The 21,398-nt window shown below is 39.0% G+C and overlaps 1 protein-coding gene across 1 annotated transcript in view; it reads right to left on the bottom strand.

Annotated features, from left to right (window-relative positions):
* DCBLD2 (discoidin, CUB and LCCL domain containing 2) overlaps positions 1-21,398 on the bottom strand; it is a 112,907-nt gene that overhangs the window by 11,112 nt on the left and 80,397 nt on the right. The gene's annotated exons all lie outside the window — the stretch shown is intronic.

The raw sequence follows: 21,398 nt of genomic DNA on the forward strand, positions 1-21,398 counted from the left end.
ATCCACCCCAAAGTTAGTAGAAAGGATCCCATGAGATAATATATGTAAAATACTTTGTAAACCTCAAAGTGCTATTTTAATAATTTGTTACATAATAGATAATTTACATATTTTATACATGTTATATAATTTATTAAAATTCATAATAATATTTTATATTTTTATTTGTATTTATGATGTGAGCTGCTATTATGGAGTAATTTAAGATTACTACTATTCCTATAGAAAGCAACTGCATCAAAAAGCGAGGTTAAAGTTTTCAGACTACTTCCTTCTCAATTTTTATCAAAAGTTGTTTTTTAACACTTCTTAATCTTTGATAAGATTGAGAACAATTACTAGCCTAGGTATGTGGCCTGAAAAACGTTTTGGTTCCTCAGTTTCCTCATTCATAAAAAGGGATAATATTTTCTACCTCCTGCTCTAGGTTGTTTGGATAAACAAATAAATATTAATTATGTAAAAAATGTATAAATATGTATATAAATACATATATGTGGGAGTAGTACCTCAAGGTTCTGAGCTCTCTTCTCTTTTCTCTCTATTTTAGCCCACTGGTGATCTCAAGTGCTCCCATGGAATTGGTCTTATGTTTATAAAGATGATTTCCAGATCTATACATATCCACCTCTGGTTTCTCTTGTGAGTTTGGGTCCTACATCAAAAATTACCTTTTGGACATTTTAAACTGAATGTTCAAAACTCAACATTTCTAAAACAGAGCTCATTATTTTTACCCCTAAAAACACAATCTTAAAAATTCCCTCTCTCTGAGGTTGATCAGTGGAACAGATTAGATACACAATATATACAGAAGCAAATGAGCATGGTAACCTAGCGTTCTGACCAACCCAAAAATTGCAGCTATGGGGTCAAGAAATCACTACCTGACAAAAACTTGAATGAAAACTGGAAAGAAGACTGGCAGAAACCATACATAGACCAACATCTCACACTATATATTATACTAGGATAAGCTCAAAATAAGTACATGATTTAAATATAAAGAGTGATAGCATAAGAAAATTAATGGAACATGGAAGTTACCTGTCAGATCTATGAACAGAGGAAAAGTTCATGACCAAATAGAGAGGTTTGCAGGAGCTAAAATGAATCATTTGATTACAAAAAGATTTTGTGCAAACAAATGTGCATAAAACTGTAAGAAAAGCAAGAAACTAGGTAGAAAACACTGCCATAAGTTTATTTGATACAGGTCTTACTTTTAAAATATACAGGGAATTGAGTCAAATTTACAAGAATAAGATCTGCTCCCCAAATGGTAAATGACCAAAGGATTCTAGCAGTTTTTAGAGGAAGAAATCAAGCCATGTGAAAAAAAATGCTCTAAACCACTGCTATTTATAGAATTGCAAATTAAAAAAACTGTATCCTCTTGCAACCATCAGATGGGCTAAGATGATAAAAAAGGAAAATTGATAAATGTTGGAGGGGATACGGGAGAATAGGTACAATGATGCACTGCTGGTTTAACTATAAACTAGTCCAATCATCTGGAAAGAAATTTAGAACTATGCCCCCAAATCTATTAAACTTTGAACACAGAAACACTACTAGGTCTGTATCCCAAAGAGATCAACAAAAGATAAAAAATATTTATAGCCACTCTTTTTGTAGTAGCAAAGAACTGGAAAGGAAGGGTGTCCATCATCTGGGGAGTGGTTGAATAAGTTATGGTACATGAATTCAATAGAATATTATTGTGCTATAAGAAATGATGAAGGGGAAGGTTTTGGAAAAACCTGGGAAGACGATGCAGAGGGAAGTGAGCAGAACCAGGAGAACAATTTATACAGCAACAAAAATATTGTAAAGATGATTAATTCTGAAAAACTTAGAAACTCTAATCAATACAATGACCAATCACAATTCCAAAGGACTCATGACGAAACATGCTATCCATCTCCAGACAGAGAAAATGAATTTAGAGTGCAGACTGAAGCATATTTTCTTCTTTTTTTTTGCTTTTATGTTACTATATATATTTGTAATGGGTTCTATTTCCCCCCTCTTATCAGTGGATGAGGGATGAGAGAGGAGAGAATTTCAACTGAAAATAGAATAAAATTGTTTTAAAAAAACAAAATCCCTGTCTGTAGAAGGCATTACTATGTTTTATTATTTTCAGTCACCTAGATTCACAACCTTCACTTCACACATACCATCAACTGCCAAATCTCATTATTCTTTCTCTATACTTCTCACATATTTTTCTTCTTCCCACTTACAGAACCACTACTGGAGATCAGGCCTTCATCACTTTCTGCCTAAACTACTGCAAAAGACTTTTTTTTAAAAGAAGTCTCCTTGCCTCGCTCCCACCATCCCCCACACAGCTGCCAAAGTTTCTGTCTAAAGCACAAGAATTCCTGAAGTTCTATTCTCCATAAACTCCAGCAGCTCTTTATTAACTCTAGGATCAAGTGTAAATTCTTTTGTTTGTAATTTAATTTTTTCAAATCACGATTCCTTCCTATTTTTTCAGTTATAATAATAATAAACTATCTAGCACTTACATAGTATTTTAATGTTTTCAAAGTGCTTTATAAATGTCAGCTCATTTTAACCTCACAACAATCCTGTGCAGTAACTCTAAATTTGTGCTATTTTGATCCCATTTTACAAACAAGGAAACTGAGGCAAAGAGGTTAAGTGACTTGCCCAGGATTGTACAATTAAACATCTAAGGCTGAATTTGAACTCGGTCTTTCTAACTTCAGTTTTAGTTCTCTATCCACTATACCACCTACTTGCCTCACTCCCTCTCACTTCTGCTAGATACAGTACACTCACACTAGCCTTTCTGACATTCCTCACAAATGCCTTTTTCACTACCTGTCCCCTATGCTAGAAAGTTCACCTCTTCATTCCACCTCTTGGAATCTCTGGTATCTTTCAAGACTCAGTTTACACATCATCTTTTGCAGAAGGCTTTACTGTTAATATTTAGTGTTTTATCTTCTTTCCCTTAACTTCTTTAAAAGAAAAACAACCAGTAATCAACCTCCTATGTTTTACCCTTCAAAAACTTCAGTTTTAAGACCTTCATTAGCCTTTCTCTGAACACTGGTTACTTTATATATTATGTTGTTTGATCTCCATTAGAGATTATTGATGAAGCAGTTTGCTATTAGAAAAATCCCCCAAAACAAAAAGTTATATACCATAATTTGCCCAGTCATTTTCCTCGATTTATGGGGACTTCCTCAGATTCCCACCTTTAGCCACCCCAAAAGGAGCTATAAATATTTTTGTATGCCCTAAATTAAAATCTGTTTGGCTTAGGGCAAATCCCTCCATAAATCTACCCTCCTAATCTCCATACACCCCCCCCACACACACACACACACAAACCTCATTGCTTCCATAGCAGCAATCCCTAGAATGGCTGCCAACACAGCTCTTAGATCTGCTTTTCTAAAGGAAAGCAACTCAAAATGGGTTAACAATCTTGCTTTAATCAATCAAAAATATCATTTACCTACTTCAGGGGAAAAGTCAGCACCCTGAACTTCAGGGTATACAGAGGTTACAAGTAGAAATTACAAGACAGAGAAACAAACAGATCAAGCAGACAGGCCTCCAACTGTCCAACCATTACATCTATACCTAATCAGTTACCAGTGAGGGAAGCATCAACATCTGGGTTTTCAAAGCCGGGGAGCTCTCAACAATGACTGCCCACAGTCTTATCTCGTCAAATCACACAACACTTCTCAAAGTGAGCCCCAAAACAAAGCTTCAGGATTCAGGATTTATATAGCCTTCTCTGGGGTCAGAGAATATAACAACTCTCTTGACCCACTTCCCAATCACAAAGTATCTCCTGAAAAACAAGCCTCCCACCACAGGCTCCAGGTGCATTTAAGCCTATCAAAGGGCCTAGGGGCAGGGAAGATCTTACATAATATAACTTTAGAGAGATGGCAACAACATAAATTTATATTCCCATTACAGCTTCCTATTTTCTTGTTTAGTGAAAAGTATTTCTGTACTCAACTGTATCTATGTATATTTTCCCCTTCTTTGGCCAGTTCTAGTGAATAAGTTTCAAGTATCAGCTGCTTCCCCCTCCCCCCCTTCCTCATTTGTATAGGTGTCTATTCTTCTCTTCAGATCATCAAGACCTAGGCTCTAGAGTCACTCCTAGTCCTTGTCTAATTAGACTCCATCTCTGACCCAAGATGATAATAGGGTTCAGAAGGGATACATGCATCTCCACTTCCATTTTTGAATTTCAAAGTATCTATGTAGTTCTGTTTTTTTTCTTTAGGAATGGTAGGAAGTCCTCTGTTTCATTAAAGATCCATTTTTCCTCCCTGTAGGGAGGATTTTCTTAGATTAAGTTATTCTATGGGCCTACATTTTTTGCTTTATGGAATATCCTATTCTAAGATCTCTGCTCCTGTATCTCGTGACTGTTGCTAAATCATGTGTGATTCTGAGAATGGCTCCTTGGTACCTGAATCCTTTCTTTCTGGATGCTTATAGTATTTTTTTTCTTTGACCTGAAAGCTATTTTTTGGCTATAATGTTCCTGGGAGTTTTCATTTGAGTGCTTCTTTCAGGAGGTGGCCTGTGAATTCTACTGACATTTTGCCCTCTGGTTCTAAGAGATGTGAGTAGGTTTGTTTTTTTTTTAAGATTTATTGAAATCTAATGTCTAGGCTCTTGTTTTGGTCACGGCATTTGGGTAGTCTAATGATCCTAAAAGTTTTTCTGTTGAATCTGTTTTCTAGGTCAGCTGTTTTTCTTATAAGACACCTTATATTTTCTTCAAATTTTTTCAGATTTGACTTTGCTTTAATGTTTCTTCCTGTCTCATAGAATCATTAGTTTCTATCAGATCCATTCTCATTTTCTTTTTTTTTTGTTTCTTTAACGTGTACACTTTTATTTGAACTGGTCTTAAGTCAGTGTGAAGGTAAAGCTCCTCCCCTCCCCCAAGTACTGGCACCAATCTCAAAACTCGCAGGGAGACTATAAAAGTCCTCATTCACATCTATGTTGGGGGCAGGGAGGGAATTCAGGGGGCCATTCAATATGACTGACAATGTTTAAAAAAAGGAAAATTAAGGTGGAAGATAAAACTTTTATTTTTTTTAAGGATTACATAATTTACATTTAAAGGAATACTAGTACCTCCCCCCCCCCCAAATCTGGATCTTTGTTATGTTGCTCCTTCGCTCTAGCAGAGGTCAGCCTTCACTGAGGCATGTAACTCTGCAACAATGCATTATACGATATTTGGAATGACTATTAAAAAACAAATGTATAATCAGAGTCCTGAAGACGCACTGTATAACCCCGGGGATGTTTGCCTCCAACATCCTTAGACTGCTCATCACCTTCACCATTCCAGTTTTTAAATCCGGATTCAAGCACCAAAAAAAACCCCCAAAAACCAAAAACCAAAAAAAAAAAAAACCCAAAACAAATAAAGCCATGCCAATCACATCTCTTTTGGGGGGGAGGGGCAATTACCATGTCACACTATTTGACAAAAATAAATAAATAAAACAGTAAAAACAAAACCACAAACAGTCCATTTAGAAGCATTTGTGGTGGACAATAGAGGGCCCAGATTCATCATATCCCTGTTTGCTGATCCACATCTGCTGGAAGGTGGAAGAAGAGGCCAGGATGGAGTCTCCAATCCAGATAGAGCATTTGCACTCAAGTGGGGCAATGATCTCGATTTTCATTGTGCTGGGAGATAGGATGCAGAATCAGCAATGCCTGGGTACATGGTGGTACCACCTGACAATAGGGTATTGGCATATGAATTCTTAAGGATGTAAACAATATACTTCATGATTGAGTTGAAGGTAGTTTTGTGAATTCCACAGGATTCCATACCTAAGAAAGATGGTTGGAAGAGAGCTTCTGGGAACCTCTCAATGCCAATGGTGATAACCTGACCATCCAGAGAGGAGCTGGATGCAGCAGTGGCCATCTCCTGCTCAAAGTCTAGGGCGACATAACACAGCTTCTCCTTGATGTCACACACGATTTCCCTCTCAACTGTGGTGGTGAAACTGTACCCTTTCTCACTCAGGATCTTCATGAGGTAGACTGTCAGATCAGGGCCAGCCAGATCCAGATGGAGGATGGTGTGGGGAAGAGCATAACCTTCATAGATGGGCACAGTGTGGGTCACACCATCACCGGAGTCCATCACAACACCAGTGGTAGGACCAGAGGCATACAGGGACAGCACAGCCTGGATGGCAACGTACATGGCTGGGGTGTTGAAGGTCTCAAACATAATCTGAGTCATCTTTTCTCTGTTGGCTTTGGGGCTCAGAGGGGCTTCTGTGAGCAGCACAGGGTACTACTCTTCAGGGGCCACATGGAGCTCACTGCAGAAAGTATGATGCCAGGTCTTCTCCATGTCATCCCAGTTGGTGATAATACCATGTTCAATGGGGTACTTCAGGGTCAGCATACCTCTCTTGCTCTGGGCCTCATCCCCCACATAGCTGTCTTTCTGGCCCATACCCACCATCACACCCTGATGTCTGGGGTACCCAACAATGGAAGAGTCTAAGAGAGCCTGAGGGGCATTGTCTCCTGCAAAGTCAGCTTTTGCACATTCCAGAGCCACTGTCAACAATGAGAGTGGCAATATCATCATCCAAGGCAAACTTTGAAGTGGCAAGTTTTTCCCTCGAGAGAGGAGGAGGTGGCGCACCTGGAGGCAGGGGGGAGGTAAGTGCACAATGAGTGGGAGAGCTCACGGTTCCATTCTCATCTTCATAGAGGTTTTTGCTTGAAAAGTTTTTTACTTCTTGTGCCATGCTGTTAATTCCCTTTCCAATTCTTTCTCTCATAGCTCATTTCTTTTCCTTTTCTTTTTAGTCAAAGTTTGTTGCAATAGGGTTAGAGAAACTACTGTTGTATTTAGAAAAGACAGATATACTGAAAAAACACTCACTTAGAACCAGAAATACCTGGGTTCATACCCTACTTCAAACATTTAGCAGATATTTAACCAGGGTAAATCACTAAGTCTTTCTAAGCCCTTTAAAAAAATTAATTTGTAAAATGGAGATAACATGTACACTATCACCTCAGAGAGTTTAGAGAATGGAAATGCTTTGTAAAACTCAAAGCACTATGTAAAGGTGAATTATGATGTTTATTATCATTTACCTGCAATAAATAGTGAAACCATTATGGGGAATCCATATGTGGCTGTTTAAGACTTCAGGGAAGTGAAACTCAAGCTAGGCCCTGCAGGATAGACAGGATTTAGATGTGTACCTAGAGTGATTTTAGGCATGCATGGGAGACCCTCTCATTGGGATAAGGAAGCTGCTCCCATCAACTCTGTAAGATTACCTTAAGAAATTTGATTGAATGGGGAGAATCATTACAAAATTGACCATTCCCTGCTTTTATTATTGATGGCTCTTGAAAAGCAAGATAGCTGATTTAAGGAAAATAAAAATAAACAGTTTACATATTTAGTAATTATAGCTAGATAAGAATGTACCTCCTGATTTGTCAAATGCCATGCCTTGAAGGCTGAGAAGGATCTAGCAATAGCAAGCTGACTGGCTATAGATGGGAAACATGTTCTCTGACCCACATATCTTGATGCTAAAATTAGGGCTATTAGGAAAGGCAACAGAAATATGAGTGAAAATAAGGCTTGTCAGCTGTGGCAAGAGAGCCTCAGGCCTATCCCATTACTTTTCTCCAGGAATTCTACCTCCCTGGGAGTGAAATTCCTCTATAGGGTTTGAAGGATCTTTACTACACAAGAACTTGGGAGGCTATAGAAGCTTAAACAAAAGCTAAATAACTCATCAGAATAAGGGCAGTGGTCCAAGGGGGGCGGGGGGGGAGGGGGAACGGCGTTTGTCAGTTTTGTCAGTTGCAGAATCTCCTGGAGAGCTTATAGTAGATTTGTATTTGCAAAGCCAGATGGGGATTTTTATTTGTCTTTTTCTCCCCCACAGTTAAAATGGGGAGAGGGATGGTTCTGCATATTTGGTCTCACAACAATGATTTTCCTTTGTAGTGGTTCCCCATGGGGGAGAGCAGAGAAGGGAATAAATATTTTAAAACAGAGGGATTTGGGAGACTGGACTTATGCCTTGTACCATGACTCCCATTCCCTGTCTCTTTTAGACACAATAAGATCCTTTCTGGCAGAGCTCCACCTGAACAACTTCAGGCTTTTTTTCTGACCACACAAATCCAGGCAGATCAATCCATGAAATTTTAGTGAAAAGACTGAGTTAGCCCAAACAGTTGTCCCTCTGGGGATGATGTGCTGTGCCTGCTGTGCCCACATTAGTTGGGCAGAGAGTAATAATAACCTTTCTCATAAGAAGCCTTAGGTATGGTCTTTGAAACAAAAAATAAACATGATAATTGACAGTATATGGGAATGTTAGTGAAATTATTATGTGGGTCACATCAAGAAGAGTCCTTTTGCCCTATTCTACACTATTTGACCATTCCAAACCAGTCAACTCTACCTATACAGATCTGAGGGTCAGGACAAGTCCTCCTAACTAAAGACAGAGGTCCCTCTGATACTGGGGTAGTTTTAAATACTTGTACCCTGAGGGGGCTGAAGGCATATGCCTGAATTACAATGGTTTGGAAAGGGAGTGGCAAATATATACAACAAGTTGCTGCCTGTAATATAACATATAACTGGCAGACAGGTTATTATTTATCAGGAGCCCCTGAAAGTCTAGTGGGGTAGTCTAATCTCACTTGGATATTGTATAAAGAGGACCTCGGTGATCTTTTCCCTCAAAAGAAGGAGCACATTTGCTCAGGTAAAGATAGGTAGAGGATTATATATAGGCTACAGTTGTGGGGGCTAATTGAGAATATGCAAACCATGGGCATGGATATGAGCTTCTAGAGGTAACTACCTATATTAGCACTTACAGCAGCTATTATTGTGGTTATTATGGGTACATCTAAATAGAAGCCCTTGGAGTTGCCTGAACCATCTCTGATAACTAATATTAAATAAATCAGTCCCTAGCGTGGAAGGAAAGAGATCTCCTCCTGAATACTGGACATGAAGGGGGTTAGAGTATCCCATTACACAAATTCCCCTTAGAATAGCCCCTAGTGGCTGGTGAAAGTGAACAGCTGGGTTATTTGCAGTGAATAATCAGGAGAAGTCAATAAACTGTTTTATGCAGTGGCCATTTATGACCTCATCAGGGTGGAGCCCCAGGCAGAACAGGTCTCAGGCAGGTGCCATGCAAGTTAATGATCTCATTAATGCCTTTTCCTCTATTACCATGGCTGAGGCAAGTTAGTCAGTAATCAATAAGCCTTGATTAAGCATTTACTTTATGTCAGGCACTTTGCTGAGTGCAGTAGATACAAATGCAAACAAAAAAGATAGTTCTTCAAGAAGCTTACATTCTAACATGAGAAGACAGCACAGAACAGAGCTGGAAATCAGGTGGAGGTGAAGGGGAAGGAACCAATCTGAGAGCCTGGCCCAGGGATGTTCCAGAGTTCAAAGGTGACAGGCACTGAGGCAAGTTCCAGAGTACAAAGACAGCTAAAGCACAGGGCAGAAATGCAGAGGGAAGGAAGATAATGAAAGTCAAGAGTATACCTTTACCATCCTTCTTCAAGTTGGTGAATAGAGATCTGAAAGAGGCCTTAATTACTTCCAGAGGATACTGACGTGCACAATTCTATTGATAATGTGATGCTAACTTGGCTAGGTAAGGCCACATACTGGCAGAGGCCATAAATACAGTCACATACACCATTTAACTTCGTCCAGAGTTGCCTTTTATGAACTGGGTGATAAAAATGGATCCTGTAATAGTGGTTCCTGAGATGGGTCTGGCATATGAGGTTTCTACTGCTAAATGGAAATGATATTTAACACTGTGCTATCCTGGGCTTCTCCAGTGTCACTGCCTTTCATGATCTAGATGTAACTTTGCTAAGACTGAGACCTCTAGTCCCAGGTACAATGCTTTATTTCCTTTAATAATCCAAAGGATCCCTGCCTACTAGGCCATTCTGTTAGTTTCCTTAGCAGCTCTGTTCTTCATGAGAAAGCTATTTGAACTTGTGTCAGAGACCATTAGTCAAATAACAAAGGATACTCCCTCTCAGGAATGAGGGCCCTGGAAAGGAGAGAACTGGTGTGTGAGAAAGTCTTGAGCTCCTGACCTAAATTTTACTGGCAAATTGATTATACTAGTCCTCTTTCTCCATGTCAGGGTAAAAGATCTGCCCTTACGGCAACTGACACTTACTCAGGACGTGGGACTGCAGTGCTAGTTAAGTCCACTGCCAAAGTAGCCACCACCGAAGTTTTTACCAAACATTTCTTTTTTTCCTATAGTCTACCCATCACCATTGCCTCTGTCCCAAATCCTCATTTTAACTCAACAACAGTGTGCCTGTGACAAATCACTACTCTTCAAGAGAAGGGCTTTCAAGTCCAAGGGTTTCTTGGATGCAGTAATTTCTTGGATTCTTTTGGAAGACTTATGTTATAACATTGAACTGCTTTTAGACATAGTCCCAGTTAACTCTCTCCTCCAGCCTTTCCTTATTCTATCCTCTAAGTAACTTAGGCTTTGAGGTTTCTGTCCCAACAGAAGGTACTATATAACCCAGGAAGGTAAGAGTTAATTGGCAAGTTTCTTGTCCCTTCTGATGGCCTGGGCAATTTCCTTCCAGAAAGGGTACTAAGAACCAAGGGGTAGAATTATTGGAAAGTGCTTTGCTTAATGGTGTGGGAAGAGATGAGATTATCTTTTTATAATCATGGTAAACAAAAATTCACCTGGAAAGAAAATGATCTTTTAATGGACTTGGTACTAACTTCAGTTTCTAGATGCAGGTGAGAAGGAGTCTTCATCACTGTCAACCCTCACCAAATGGGATCTCCAAAAGGTCCCAAATTTGGTATCATCCTTCTGATGACTGGGTAGCAGTGTGGGCCCTGAAACAGACTGCTCTTAGCAACTATGCTATAGATGACCTGGACCTATGATGAAAACAGTGATAGCTCTGGAGATAGTATTGTCTTTGTTCATCTGAGGTTCTTGAGGCTGCTCCATCATTGTTCTTTTTATATCAGGAGACTCACTATGAACTGCCTTTAACATTACCCTGTTGCACAGATTATTTTTTTAGACAATTGCTTGTATTTATATCTTTTCACTGTTTTATTAAGTTCCTCTTCTGATATTGCATATATAGTAAGAATTGTCTGAAGAGTATTTTAGTGGTGGAAGATCCCCTAGAAAAATTCTGAGATCTTACGACTAAAAGTTGGGACATGGTAAGAACAGCCCCTGTTTTTTGTAAGCTGTGCAAGTTTCCCATTTAAGGCAGGGAGGCTGTCCTTGGGATTTGACTGGTCTTGGGAACTACAGCTCCAATTGTTTGGTTGGCTTCCTTGTCCTCTGAAGAATAAAAGGTCATTTATGAGGAACTGAGCCCTTGCAGTTTCTCATAAGATCAAGAAGTATTCGTTTTCTAGTTAGATTCAGGTAAACACTACTCCACTCGACCCCTTGATCTTACCATGAGAAAAGTTATTTTTATTGTATTTTTATCATCTAGGAGGGTTTTCATTACATTCTAATTATGAGCCTAAATCACTGAACAGGTGTGAACTAGGCCTGGCTCAGGAGAAATGGATTCCCCCAGGTAACAGAGACAATCATGCCAAAGTTTTGTTACTTTCAAGTTTTTAGTGGTTTAATTCACAGCTGATATGGCTCATACCTTTAGTGACCTCTTCAAAAAAAATGGAGAAGTGGAAAACTGGGAGTGGTCTAATTGCATAAGTAAAGGCATCAGCCTTTCAGGCCCTGATGAGTCAAGTATAAAGGAAGTCACAAAAAATGTTTATACCTCATTACCTTACAAGGTATGAAGGACCTCTGTCAACTTAAAGGAATCATAAAATAGCTAGGCTTTACTTATTAACACACACAATGAGATTCAAAAATGTACATGTGAGGTTTTATATTTGGATATAAAAAAACCCAACTTCACAATTACAAAACAAGAAACCTGGTTAGACAGCAGGTGTTCTGAAAAAGATATGACAGTTTTATGATTAAGAAATGTGTGCTATACATAAGAAGCAAGAAAAAGATGCTGTAATGGAGATGAAGAGGGGGGAGGTGAAAGGGAATGCGTCAACCTTACTCTCATTGGATTTGGCTTGAGGGAATAATATACACATTCAATTGGGTATCTTATCCTACAGGAAAGTAGGGGGAAGGGGATAAGACTGGAGAATGATAGAAGGGAGGGCAGATTGGGGGAGAGGATAGTCTGAAGCAAACATTTTTGAAAACAGACAAAACCAAAGGAGAAAATAGAATAAATGGGGGGCAGGATAGGATGGATGGAAATATAGTTAGTCTTTCACAATATGACTACTAGGAAAATGTTTTGCATAACTACACACATATAACCTATATTGAATTGTTTGTCTTCTCAAAGAGAATTGGTGAGGAAGGAAGAAGAAAGAGAATCTGGAACTCAAATTTTTAAAAACAAATGTTAAAAATTGTTTTTACATGCATCCGGGAAATAAGATATACAGGCAATAGGGTATAGAAATCTACCTTGCCCTATAAGAAATTAAGGGGGAAGGGTTTAAGAGAGGAGGATGGGGGGATAGAAGGGAGGCCAGTCTGGGGGAAGGGGTAATCGGCATGCATGCCATCTTAGGGTGGGGGGTAAGGGAGAGATGAGGAGAAAATTTGAAACTCAAAATCATGTGGATGATTCCAAAATGAATGTTGGAAACTAAAAATAAATAAATAAATCCTGAAGGGGGTAATGTGTCCTATAGCAGCAAAGAAAGCTAATGCAACCTTAGTTCACACTGAAAGAAGCATAGTGCCCAGGAAAAAAGAGGTGATAATACTATAGAACTCTTCCCTGGCTAATCCAATCTGAAGCATGGCATTCAGTTGTGGGTGCCATATTTCCACAACATTAATAGGTTGAAGTATATGTAGAAGAGATCAGTCAAGACTGAAGGTCCCTGAGGTAATGTTATATGAAGATTAGCTGAAGGTACTGAAGAAGGCTGGCCTGGAGAAGGGAAGGAAGGTACTAGGGAAGATTCAAGACATGATAGAATAGGAAGGGCTATCAGATAGATGAAAAGACAGATGAGACTTAATCTTACCGGCTCAAAGGGCAAAAATTTCCTGCCCTTAAGAAGTTTACAATCTAAGAAAAGGAAATTCACCCATAACTAAAAACAAAGTTATTATGAAAATAATTACATAAGAGAATAGTACACAAAGAATGTCCTGAGAGATACAAAAAGGTTCACCATAAATCACTACATTATATAAAGAGGGTCACCACATGGACCCCAACTGCACAAAGCAGGCAAGACATAATAAAGGAAAGCAGTTGACCCAGTTTTGCTTCCACATGTAGCATGGTAACCAAAACAGCACGAAATAAGCTTGCAATTATAAGCAGGAGCCATAGCATTAAGCGTCATGAATATCAAAAAAGTTTTTACTTAGCAAGTAATGGTGATCTATGGAAAACTTTTAAGCAGACAAGTGAATCTACCAGAGCAGTGCATTTGTAAGATGACTTCAGTAGGAGCATGAAGGATGGATTGAGGAGATGGATAATAGACAAGAACAACTTGTAGCCTACTGTATAACTGCACTTGTCTATACAAGGAGAGATGAATACCTGAACTAAAGTGGCTGAAGTAGAATTGGAAAAAAAATGAGACACATGAGCGACATTGTTGAAGTAGAAGAGTCGGGACTTGGTGATTAACTGGATATGGGAAGGGAAAGTGAGAAAAGAATAAAAAAAAGAGCCAAAAACAAAAATAAGGAAGTAGATATGGAGAAAATGACACAGTGGAAAGAACGTTAGATTTGGTGTCAAAAAACCTGAGTCAAAATAAAATCTGAACTCTGTGACTTTGGCATGGTTGAGTCGCATGGGTGACCTTAGGAAAATCACTTTTCTAGGTCTTAGTTTCATCTTTAAAATGAGAGTACTAATACCAGATGATCTACAAGACCAATTTTAACTTTAAGTCCTACATACTCAATTTTGAACACATTTGAGTTTGGGGTGTAGATATTCAGAAAGTAATTGAAAATGTACCTCAAAATATAACTCCTTCTCCTCACCACCACCACCATCATCATTATAACCAGCATTATACAGTGCTTGCTGTATGCCAGGCACTGTGCTAAGTGTATCTGATCCTCACAACAACCCTGTGAGGTAGGTGTTATTATCATTCCCATTTTACAGTTGAAGAACCTGAGGCAAACACAGGTGAAGTGACCTGCCCAAGGTAACAAAGCCAGTCAGTGTCCGAGAGCACATCTGAAGTTGGAGGAGAGACTGTGGCTGAAGGTACAGATTTAGAAGTGATTTATATAGAAGTGATAACTGAGGTCATAAAGTAGATGACATTGCAAGGGAGAATGTATAGAGAGACAAGGGGGTCAAAGGCAGAGCTGTGAGGGATTCCTACGTCTAGGGTGTGGGAGGAACAAGAAAACCAGTAAAGACAACTGTGAAGGAACAATCAAAAAAGATGAAAGAAAACCAGGAGAAAGCACTGATATGGAAGTGTGGCAGGAGAGAGTGTATAAGAAAGGTGACCAAAGACTGGACATTAAAGAATGACTAAGGAGGATCAAGACTGAGAAAAGAGCACTGAATCGGCTGTCCCTGGCAACCCTCGGGACAGTGGTAGGGCTGGAAGTCAAACTTCAGAAAGCTGCGAGATGACAAGGAGGTACAGAAGGAGAGGCAGAGACTCTCTGGAGACAGTACTCTCTTAAAGCTTGACAACGAAGGATTCTGAATGTTATATTTGATCCTGAAGGTGATGGAGATGAGGAACTGATTGGAGTAGGGAGATGGCACAGTCAGATGTGTACTTTAGAATGTTCACTTTGACAAATGAGTGGAAGATGGACTGCAGTGGGAAAAAACTCATGGCAAGGAAACCAACCAGCAGGCTCCCACAATAGTCCATGTGTGAGGTGATGAGCGTCTGTGACAGTGACAGAGGAGTGAAGCACAAACTGGATATATGGGGTAAGAAAAAGAGAGAAGTCAACAAAGGCACCTAGCTTGTGAGCTTGGGTGCCTGGTAGCATGGTGGTCCCCTGAAATGCAATAGGGGCATTAGGAAAGGGAGAGATTGGGGTGAGAGCAATGAATTGTTTTGGACATGTTAAAGTTTAAGATGCCTGAAAGGCATGTGGAGATCAGCAGAGAGGTTAGGGTTAGATAAGTAGATCTGAGAATCATCAGCATTGAGATGATATCTGAATTCACGGGAGCTGAAACCACCAAATGAACTGTTTAAAGAAAGAAGACAAGATGGCAGAGGAAAAGAAGTAGTAGAAGAAAAGGATGTCTTTCAAATTTACTCAGAATTGAGAATTAGCATGTTTTAGCAACTATGGGAGGAAAGGAAGACAATGGATTCAAATTTTGGGAAGAATGCATTATTGAAATGTCTGGTGAAAGATATGGCCAAGACATTGAAGTGAAGAAAGTAAAGTTAGAATTTAGGTGATTAACTATAGTCTACAACATTAGTACTTAGCAAGCTACTACCAGAAAACAGTCTGCAAGAATTCTCAAAACATTTTACAAAAACATTCCTACTGATGAAGTTTTCGATCTTTTTACATTTTCTTTTAATCCACCCTACATAGGATACCATGCAGTAATGGAGAGTGTTTTATTGAAGGTCTAGTATTATAGGCTTGAGTAGTTAGGTGGCACAGTGGAGAACTCCAGGCCTGGAGTCAGGAAGACTTGAGTTCAAAGGCATCCTACCTATGTGAACCTGGGAAAGTCACTGAACCCTGTTTGCCTCAGTTTCCTCCTTTGTAAAATGAGCTAGAGTAGCAAACGGCAAACCACTCCAGTATCTTTGCCAAGAAAATGCCAAATGGGGTCACAAAGAGTTAGACATGACTGAAATGACTGAACAACAACAGTATTAGTCGGCAGTTAGCTAGTATAGCGAATAGAGCACCATCCCTAGAGCAAGAAGACTTAAGTTCAAATCCTGCCTCAGACATTTACTAGCTGTGTGATCTTGGGGAAGTCACTTAAGCCTGTTTGTCTCAATTTAGTCATCTGTAAAATGGGGATAATAATAGAACCTATCTTTCAGAGTTGTTGTGAGGATCAAAAGAGATAATTGAAAAGTGGTTAACAGCTCCTGGTGTATAGTAAGTGCTATATAAATATTAACTATTATTATTACTATTACTACCGTGTTTCCCCGATAATAAGACCTATCCCGAAAATAAGCCCTCCCCTTACTGTGTAAGATTCCTCTGAAATAAGCCCTCCCCCCAAAATAAGCCCTATTGAGATTGCTACTGTAGTGAAGGTGATCCCCTGCGCTACACGCTACATTACAGTACCCTCTGTATGCACCGTTCCCCCCCTCACCCCGGGTGAAACGCACGCCGCGCTCCAAGCTGCATCCAATCAGAGCTGCAGCAGTGAGCGCGTCATCCTGTTCTTCCCCAGTAATCTGCTTATTGAATAAAGGTACATTTTTGTTGTTCACATTTATCTGTTTATTAAAATTGCTGTCAATGTTCATTAAAATAAGCCCTCCCCTGAAAATAAGCCCTCTGGTGATTTTCTGTCCAAAAAAATTTATAAGACAGTGTCTTATTATCGGGGAAACACGGTATTCTACTTCCACATTTTCATCTCTTTTTCTTCAATAATATACATATATGTAAAGTATAGTAAATACTATTCATCATGTGAGAACTTGTTCCTATAATCACCAAATTGTGGATGTGGAAGGGCTCTCTAAACTAAATAATCTCTTCTATCTCCCTGCCTTCAGGAGCATTAATATCTAAGCTAGTGATTGTTAACTTTAATTTTGATACACCACAAATTTATCTTAATATATATTTATATAAATATACAAATATCTGGATTATCTAATTGTTAAGTTTAATTCCTTTAAAAAGTAAAAATATACCACAACATACCTGGGACCTCAAATCATATAAAAACTCCAAAAACATTTTGAAATGACCAGTATTAAAGAGCTCACAGGATTCAGCTGCAAGTTAGATGAAAAGGTTCCATATTCCTTAGGGTGTAGCAGTAAATCAGATGGGAATGCTGCTTTTTTTAAACTTTCAATTTTGTTAATCTCTCCTTTGATTTTTCAGGATTTCTATTTTGATGTTTAAGGGGAGGTTTTTAATTTCTTGGTTTTCTAGGTTTGGGGTTTTTTTTAGATGATCTGCTCATACCCTCCCTGCTATAAGCTGACAGGGATGTAAATTTCTCCCTAAGTACTACTTTGGCTGCCTCCCACAAAATTTGGCATATTGCCTCAATGCTGTTATTATCTGGAATGAAATTGATTATTTCTAGATTGGTTCTTTGACTCATTTTTTGGGATTGGGTGATTTAGTTTCCAATTGATTTTTAATCTATGCTTCCAAGGCCCTTAATTGAATGTAATTTTTATTGCATTATGTTCAGAAAAAAAGATGCATTTAATATTTAGACTTTCTGTTCTACTTTTCTGCACTATATAGTATAAAAACCTTATAATATGTATGAAATATATTCCATGTTCTCCACTCCTTTATCATGGTAGTGGCTAAATCTTGTGCATTCTGACTGTGGCTTCATGAAATCTGAATTAGTTCTTTCTGGCTACATTCAGTATTTTCTTTGTGACCTGGGAGCTCTGGATTTTGGCTATAATATCGCTAGGAATTCTCATTTTAGGATTTCTTTCAGTAGGAAACTGGTGGACTTTTTCAGTTTCTATTTTCCCCATTTCTAAAATATCTAGGTAATTTCCTTTATAGTTTTATGAAATATGATAGCCAGGCTCTTTTTTGATCATGGCTTTCAGGGACTCCAATAATTCTTAAATTATTGCTGCTCAATCTATTTTCCAGGTCAGTTGTTTTTCCTATGATATATTCACATCTTCTATTTTTTAACTTTTGACTCTTTTGTTTCTTGGTGTCTCAGAGTCATTATCTTCCATTTGACTAATTCTAATTTTAAGGAATATTTTCTTCAGTATTTTGTGTCCTCCTTTTACCAAGCTGTTAATTCTCTTTTCATAATTTTCTTGCAAGATTATTTCTTTTCCCAATTTTTTCTCTACTGCTCTTACTTGGTTTAAAAAAAATTTCTTTTGCTCTTTTCAAAAATCTCTTTCTCTAACTGGTCTAGGAATTCTTGTTGGACCTCTATCCAATCTGCACTTGTTCTTTAAGGCATTGCTTGTAGTTGTTTTCAAGTCATTGTCTTCTTTAGTTAGTCTTGATCTTTCTTTGTCACCAAAGTAATTTTTTATGGTCAGATCCTTTTGTTGTTTTGCTTTCTCATTTTTCCAGCCTATTTCTTGACTTTGTACTTTGTTGTGTTGGCTTCTTCTCACCTCTGGTGGGGTGGGAGTGGGGGTAGGGGTGTGTCTGGCCTAAACTTCTGTCTCTTATATGTCCTTCTGCTGGTTTCACAGTTCAACCTCAGGGCAAGGAAATTTTTTGGTTTTTCCAAAGTGGTGTGATCTGGAGATAGGTATAGTTATCCTACTGATCTGTGCTCTGGTTCTTATCTGGGTAGGATACCTGCTCCCTCATGACTGTGACCACTTCTCTCCACCCTGGAACTGTGACCCAGATCTGGGGGATGGGTATCAGAGCTGATAGATGGCTTCCATTCCATCTCCCAATGCTAGTTCAGGAGACTTCTTTCTGTCCAGCTTTTTAGTACCCTTACTGTCTGTCCCTGGGCACTGGGCTGCCATTTCTGTGGCCTCTATAAACTGCTGCACTCCTAGCTGGACCTGATTCCAGTGTCTGCAGATCTTTTTTTGTCTTCCTAAGCTTTTCTGGGCTAGAAACATGATATACTATGACTTTTTCTTGATGTTCCCACTCAGAGTTCAGTTTGGCATATTTTTTATGTCACTGTGAAAAAGGTTTTAAGGAAACTAAAGTTTAGGGAAACTCTCTGCCCCACCTCCATAACACCTCTTTTTAAATTACATTTTCACTGATAAAATGGCACCCTTTCTGATGCTGAACCCTTTAACAAAGCCAAGGATTTTGGTGGCAAGAACTTTACTTTCTTGGTGTCCAGTCGTTGTGGCTACAGTCCCTATAGAAGTAGTTACTAGCTGCATCTCCACTGCTTCCCAGAATGATGGATCCTAGACTGCCTCCACCAGCATCTGAGGGGAGATGTTGGTCCAAGTTGGGTGATCTGACTTGCCTGCCACATGCTGCTTTTTGTCTCTCTCAGGATGCCATTTGCTTCAGCAAGGCTGGCTTGCCTGCTCTGTGTTCAGCAGATGGTTCATAGTTGGTGGGGATGGCTGGCCTCTTCTCAACACAAGTTGCTTCCCTGGATGATGACTATGAGGGCTGGGCTAAAAGCAGGTCTAGTGGTCTGAGAGGTGCTACCACTTCAGATTTCTGTACCAATCTGCCTGCCAGTGGTAGCTGGTCAGCAATTGTTGTTAGTGGTAACAAGGAAGGTGGGTCCCCTCTCCACAATGAAGGAAGCTAGGCTTACTACTATACTGTCAGTGGAATTGTGAAATGATTCAATTATTCTAGAAAATAGTTTGGAATTATGCAAGAAAGTCACTAACTATACATATCCTTCATAAGTGCTCCCTCCCAATGCCCATAAAGCTCCCCATTAACTCTTAATTGCTAATTATGATGTTCTTTTCTAGACCTCACTGCAAGATTTAACATTGCTGACTACTCTTTCCTCTCTGGGTTTTATGACATTGCTCCTTCCTGGTTCTCTCTTTTGCACACCCATATGCCACTTCCTAACTTGAGTGTATACCCCATGGCTCTGTTCTGGATCCTCTTTTTTTTCTGTACAGTCAGTGACTTCATCAGCTTCCATAGGAATAATTATTATCTCTATGCAGATGATCCCCAGTTGTATCTAGCCCTAGTCTTTCTCTGAAGTCTAGGACCATGTCATCAACTGCCTTATGGATATTCCGAACTGGATGTCCTGGAGGCATCTAAAACTCAATGTGTCCAAAACAGAATTGCTAATCTTTCTCCTTAAACTTTTCCCTTTCTGTGTAGGGTACCACCATCAAGGTTCTAGTCATCAAGCTTCATAACATCCTCAATTCCTCATCTCTAACTATCCAGTTAATTTCCAAGTCTTGTCAACCTTATTTCCACAACATCTCATATACTGTTCTTTCCACAAAAAGACCACCATAGTTCAGGGCCTTATAACCTATTACTTACTTGAACTAATACAAACAATCCACTAATTGTTTTCCCTGCAAGGGTCTCTTTCTTATCAAGTTACTCTCTATACAGCTGCCAAAATAATCTTTCTAAAACACTAGAATGTGGCCATTTCACTCTCCTGTCTAGAAGAGCTCTCTCTGAAGTGAGATATGAATTCAAATTCTCAGTAATCACTGTGTGACCTTGTGTGATTCACCTAAACTTATTGGAACTCAGTTTCCTCATCTATAAATGAAGGATCAGGACTAGATGGCCTCTCTGTTCCCTTCCGGCTCTACATCTATCACCTCATTATCCCACATCTAGGATAAAATACCAACTCCTTTGTCTGGCATTTAAAATCCTTCACCATCTGGCTCAATCCTATCTTTCGTAATTTAAATCACATTACACTACTTTGCATTGTGCTAAGTTAAGGCTACTCAATACAGCTGTTGGAATATGGGTTGAATCTTAATGTATAAGTATTAATGAGTTTTAAATAAGGAGACTTGATCAGTTTCTCCTACTCATTTATATTTTTATATCTGTGGGTAAATGCTTCTCACCAAGTGAGTAATTATGTGATAACTCAATATTGCACTACAGGGTAAAGCAGGAAAAAGTCCACGTAAAAGACTTATGCATCCAAAAGAAATTTATCATAGGCTGTTCTTTACAGCAGTTTAAGACAGGAGGAGAGCACTGCATTTCTACAAACACATGCCCAGACTGGAGTGATATGATGGTGTGGTAGTTCCTACTCAGATGACTTCCTAGCTTTCGCCTTCTGAAAAGTATGAAGTGTCATCTCCGACATGTATTAGGAATGTTCCTTTCTTTTGGGGTGTTCTAGGAATACCCAAACACCCAACACTAGCAAAATGTTATTTGCTATTTCTATTTATGCTAAACACTTTGGGATCTTTGAGGACAGAGACTGGTCAAGAGGCATATCCTGTTATGTGACTAGAATATTTCCCAATTTACTCAAGGCAGGCAAATAAAGCAGATAATGAGTAATGTATCTATTATTTATCTTAGGTGCTATGTGGCTGTTTGAATGCAGAAGAATACTTAACCATGAAG

Source organism: Petaurus breviceps, unplaced genomic scaffold (assembly GCF_028583685.1).
Source record: "Petaurus breviceps papuanus isolate PSGF00001 unplaced genomic scaffold, PetGlider_PUasm1.0 90603, whole genome shotgun sequence".
NCBI lineage: Eukaryota > Metazoa > Chordata > Mammalia > Diprotodontia > Petauridae > Petaurus > Petaurus breviceps.